This window comes from Eptesicus fuscus, chromosome 5 (genome assembly GCF_027574615.1).
Source record: "Eptesicus fuscus isolate TK198812 chromosome 5, DD_ASM_mEF_20220401, whole genome shotgun sequence".
Taxonomy (NCBI): Eukaryota; Metazoa; Chordata; class Mammalia; order Chiroptera; family Vespertilionidae; genus Eptesicus; species Eptesicus fuscus.
Genome location: NC_072477.1, coordinates 45,156,357 through 45,162,122, shown reverse-complemented (window position 1 = coordinate 45,162,122; position 5,766 = coordinate 45,156,357). Strand labels below are relative to the sequence as shown.

General features: G+C 48.5%; 1 non-coding gene across 1 annotated transcript; it reads left to right on the top strand.

The window, feature by feature from the left end:
- Positions 1-2,759: 2,759 nt before the first annotated feature.
- Positions 2,760-2,846, top strand: LOC114230711 (small nucleolar RNA SNORD35). Its single transcript, XR_003616673.2, has one exon. It is a non-coding gene; the product is annotated as a small nucleolar RNA SNORD35 (small nucleolar RNA).
- Positions 2,847-5,766: the final 2,920 nt, after the last annotated feature.

Here is a 5,766-nt window from a genome sequence, read left to right as displayed (position 1 = left end):
AATATATTTATTTCAGAGAGAGGAAGGGAGATGGAGAGAGATAGAAACATCACTAATGAGAGAATCATCAATTGCCTGCCTCCTGCACACCCCCTACTGGGGTTGGAGCCTGTAACCTGACCATGTGCCCCTGTCAGCGGGAATTGAACCAGCAACCTCTTGGTGCATGGTGGACACTCAACCACTGAGCCACACTGGCTGGGTGAGGTGGGTGTTATTCTTATTATTATTAAAGAAGGTGGCTTCTTTTTTTAAAAAAACAAACAAACATTTTTATTGATTTCAGAGAAGAAGGGAGAGGAGAGAGAGATAGAAACATCAATGATGAGAGAGAATCATCAATTGGCTGCCTCCTGAACACCCCACACTGGGGATAGAGCCTGCAACCTAGGCATGTGCCCTGACCAGGAATTGAACCCTGACCTCCTGGTTCACAGGTCGATGCTCAGCCACTGAGCAATGCCAGCTGGGGTATCCAAAGTTATAGAGAAGGAAATGGCACCAGAGGTTAAGGGTTGTCCATTGGGTCACATAGCTGGACAGTGGCTGCATGGAGATTGCATAACCAAACTGGTGCTTTTTTTAAATTTAAATTTATTGATTTGAGAGAGAGAGAGATTTGTTGTTCCACTTATTTATTCATTAATTGGTTGATTCTTGTATGTCCCCTGACTGGGTACTGAACCCGAAACCTTGGCTTTTTGGGACGACATTCCAACCAATTGAGCTATTGGGCACGGGGCCAGGCCAGTGATCTTAATCACTGAGTGAGCTACTGCTGCTCGTGACGGGACCTTAGATACCAGGCTGCTCTGGGAGCAATGGGGAGCTATGGCAGGTTCCTAATCCAACCTGCGTTTTAGAACATGCCCAAGCCTCCTACTCCAGGGTCTGGCGTTCCTGCGTCTCTCCTCAATATTCAAAAAGAAAATCTCTCTCTCAGCCAATTTAGACCATACCTTTTCCCCTTCCCCTGCCCCGAGTTCCCCTGCTCCTTCTCATCGGAACACGGATAAGTCATCAGAGAGCATGGGCTTAGAACAAGGAGGCCCAGGTTTAAACCCCAGCTCTACTACCTCACTTCTCTGTGCCTCAGTTTCCTAATCTATTCAATGGGCTGAGAGAAGACGCAGATGAGGTAGTGTGAAGGCATTCTGTCACACCACAAGAAGTAATAACAGAGGTGTCGTCAGCCTCATGGGGCACTCAGGACTCCACAGGGGCTCTTTCCCTTTCCTGAGGAAGCTCCATTTGACCCTCTTGCTAGGCTCCCTTTCCGCCTGGTAAGCAAGCCACCTAAGGCCTTCCTCAGGTACATCAATTGTGCGAAAAGCATATGCTCTGCAAATCTAGCAACCATGCATGGATATATTTATTGAGCATCTACCGAGTGCCAGGCCCACGCAGCCAGTGATAGCCTCCTGGCTGCTCAGGGATGTCACCGCCATGCATTTCACACCTCCAAGCCTTTGCTTGTGCTGTGTCTTCAGCCTTGGCTGCCCTTTCTCCCTTCTCCACTCCTCTTCGGAGCCTTCCTAAATTCTGGACTTCAGTGATTCACGTTTTCTTGCAGCTTGTTGCTGGTACCAATGCAAATAAGTATATAGATAGATTGCAGTTATTTTTTCCAAGCCTATACTGTCAGCTGGCTGGGTCTGTCTCTTGTATGGGGCAGAGCACGTGTTAATGGCTAGCTTCAATCAGATATGGGTGGAGATCAAGCCTTAGTCCCCATAGATGTAATCTTCAATAATTCCACAGGGTGGCAGCAAACCCCTCCAGACACAGCCCTACCAGGAGCACAGAGCTTCCAGGCTCCCAAAGCTCCAGAGGCCCTTCAAGCTTACTTTCTACTTTATCTCGTCCCCACCCTCCACTTGGGTGACTTTGCCCTGCCCTCCCCAGTTTCTCTACCTGTAACAATGGATTGTTTGAACAGTTAAACTGCATACTTCACTTGTTATGAATTTATAGCTTTTATCCAGATGTAATTTACATACCATACAATTCATGCATTTAATTGTGCAATTCAATGGTTTTTAGTCTATTCACATAGTTGTGAAAACATCTTTATATTTTACTTTTTTTTTGTCTTGTTAATTCTCACCCAAGAATTTTTTCCATTGTTTTGTTTGTTTGTTTGTTTTAGAGAGAGTGGAAAGGAGGGGGAGAGACAAACATTGATGTGAGACAGATACATCGATTGGTTGCCTCCTGCTGCAACCTGTATGTGCCCTTGACCAGAATTGAACCTGGGACCCTTCAGTCCGTGGGCCAGTGCTCTACCCACTGAGCCAAACCGGCTAAGGTCCATCACCACAATTTTAGAACATTTTAATCACTCCCAAAAGAAACTCTGTACCCATTAGCAGTCACTCCTCATTTCCCCCAATCCTCAGCCCCCCAGATCTAGGCAACCACTAATCTCCTCTGATGTTCTAGACATTTCATATAAATGGAATCACACATCATACAGTCCTTTGGGACTGGCTTCTTTCACTTAGCATAATGTTTTCAAGGTTCACCCATTTTACTATTAAAAAATGTCTTGTTTTATGGATATACCACATTTCATTTTTTCATCAGCTGATGGACATTTAAGTTGTTTATGCATTTTACCCAGTAGGGATAATGCAATGAAGAATATCGGTGTATGAGTTTTTGTGTAAACATGTTTTTAGTAAGTTCTAGGTTATGCTGAGTGGGCTAACTTGGGTATCTGGGCCCACAAGGGGGGTGAACTTGCAGCCCCCAAAGCTGGCAGACGATGGCTTTTTCTCATGATGGTCTGTGGGTGCCACTGTGGGCAGTGCCGAGAATGCCAATGGCCTAGCTGATGCTGGGAGGAGCACAGAGCCCTTACAGAGCTTTGCCTCTCTAGGCGTCTGGCTGGAAGAACCAGGGAGTCACGGACACTCAGGAAGAGAAGAGGAAGGAGAAGGCCAAGATCCATTATCTGAAGAAAAAGTAGCTCATGTGGCTACAGAAACAGGCCTACAGAAAACTGAGAGACACAGAGATCCTCAGACTCATGGACTCCTGGTCTGAACCCAATAAAAATTGACTGTTAATTACTAAGAAACATGTTTTAATTTTTCTTGAATATACACCCAGGAATGGAACTGCTGGGTCAGGTAGTGACTATATGTTCAGCCTTTTGAAGAACAGACAGACAGTTTATCACAGCAGCTGCACAATTTTTCATTCCCACCAGCAGTGTATGAGGATCTGATTTCTCCACAGCCTTGTCTGACTTTTTTATTCTAGCCATCCTAGAGGGAGTGAGCTGATATCTCACTGTGGTTTTACTTTTCCTTTCTTCATGTGCTTATTGGCCATTTGTGTATATTCTTTTTAAAAATATATATTTTATTGATTTTTTACAGGGAGAAAGGGAGAGGGATAGAGAGTTAGAAACATCGATGAGAGAGAAATATCGATCAGCTGCCTCCTGCACACTCCCCACTGGGTATGTGCCCGCAACCAAGGTACATGCCCTTGACCAGAATCGAACCTGGGACCCTTGAGTCCGCAGGCCAACGCTCCAGCCACTGAGCCAAACCGGTCAGGGCTTGTGTATATTCTTTAGAGAAATGTCTATTCAGATCCTTTGCCCATTTTTAAATTGGATTACTTGTATTTTTATTATTGAGTCGTTATTATCATCAAATTATAAGGGTTCTTTATATTTTCTAGATAAAAGTTCCTTACCAGAGACATGCTTGGCAATTATTTCTCCCATTCTATGGTTGTCATTGCATTTTCTTTTTAAAATATTTTTTTGTATTGATTTCAGAGAAGGTAGAGAGAGAGAGAGAGAGAGAGAGAGAGAGAGAGAGAAACATCAGTGATGAAAGAGAATCATTGATTGCCTGCCTTCTGCAGGCCCCCCATTGGGGATTGAGCCCACAGCCCAGGCATATGCCCTTGACCAGAATCGAACCTGGGACCCTTCAGTCCGCAGGCCGACACTCTATCCACTGAGCCAAACTGGCTAGGGCTCATTGCATTTTCTTGATCATTTAAGCACAAAATTTTAAATTTTGGTGGTGTTCAATGTATCTTTTTTTTTTTTTTTCCTTTTTTGATTGTGCTTTTCATCAAAGAACTATTGCCTAATCCAGAGTCAGGCCAGGCTGCAGGCATTTTGGAGCGAGGACCAGGGCCAGACCCTGCGCTGTGGCAGTGGGCACATGGCTGGGTGGCCGGCAGGCTGTGTGTGTGCTCGGAGCTCCAAGTCCAGCGCAGGTCCCTCTTGAGCTCCAGAAGCAAGGTCCTTCCCAGCCGGGCTCCTCCCTCAGTCCTCTTCTCAGCCTCTGCTCTCCCCCTCCCCGCCTCCCTGCCCCAGGGGGCTCCGTGAGGACTCAGGGGAGCAGCAGAACGCCCCATAATCAGTCCCTGTGGGCGGGGCATGGGTTCAGGTGCCCCCCTCCCTGACTCTGGCCTGAATCCAGAGCTCAGGGCAGACTCTCCCATCCTCGTTTGCTCCCACTCCTCCATTTCCTGTTTCCAACCAGATTTCCCGTCCTGAGCAGAGTCGTGAGCAAATGTTAGTATGAACCAGGCACTTGTGGGGTGGTGTGTTACAGAGCAGTAACTAATTGCAGCAGGTTGCTGCTGCTGCTTTCTGCCCAGTGTGCGTGTATGCGTATGCACATATGTGCGTGTGTTAGGGGCGGTGTCTTCAGCCTGAGGCCTCTAGACTATTTGAGATCTTAGGGCCCAGACTCCAGGTGGGCCGCTCAGCTTTGACATCTATTTCTGCTGAACTCCTCGGTGGAACCCTGCTTCTCCCGCTACCTTAGCCCAGTTCAGGGCCTTTTGAGAACAGGCCCTACCTGTACTTGATGTAATTGGTGTGCAATTTGCATGCCTCTACATGAGTCATATTAGGTGGTCTCTACATGTTTACCTGATGCCTCTGTGGGGGAGGTATTAGCATCCTGAACTGTTGGAGGGGACGGGGGCACTGGAGGTTACCTGGTCTGTTCTCCCACCCTTGCAGGGTCTGCTTGAATGAATGACAAACCCACCACCTTCCCAGTCAGCTCTTGGATGGCTGGAGTGTTGAAGAGTTCCTGTGCTTGCCAAGTTTTGTATAGAAAAAGGTGAGGTAGTCTGTCTACATTTAGTTTGGGTTTAGTTCTTTGCTCTGGGAAAGTCAGGGCAAGTCAAACCCACCCCCCCCCCCCCCCGCCCCATGCAGGACAGGTACTCCGGTGGCCTTAGGCATCCACAGCACCGTCCTTGTTTCTGGCCTGACCTCCGCCCCAACCACCCAGCAGGCTGCTTCTGGAAATGCCAGACCAGCGGCTTTCAAGCGTTCTTTCAGGAGCAGAGCCCTGTTTGTAAACGAAATCTCATGTGGAGCCCAGTGTGTATGGCAGGTGGAAGTGGGCCTGCTCTGGATGAGGGTGGGCAGGAAGGGCAGAAGCCCTCGGAGAAGTGCCCCCACACCCCTGGCCACAGGCAGCCGCCCAGCCTGCAAACCACTGTCCTGGTGTGTTCCTCTCGAAAGGTCCTCTGGGTAGGGGACCCGCCCTGCAGACCTGCAGAGCCTCCCAGCAGCGAGCCCTGGCTTTCCATTTCGGCAGCAGAGGGGACATGAACAGGCTAAGCCGTTGCATGACCACACTGCCTCTCAGGAAGCTCGAGGCCTGCTGAGACCTCCAGATCCCCTGGCCTGTCCGCAGCCTCAGCAGCTCAGACACCTGGCGTCAGGGGCCTGGACGGAGGAGAGGACAGGGAGGAATGGAGAGGCCTGGC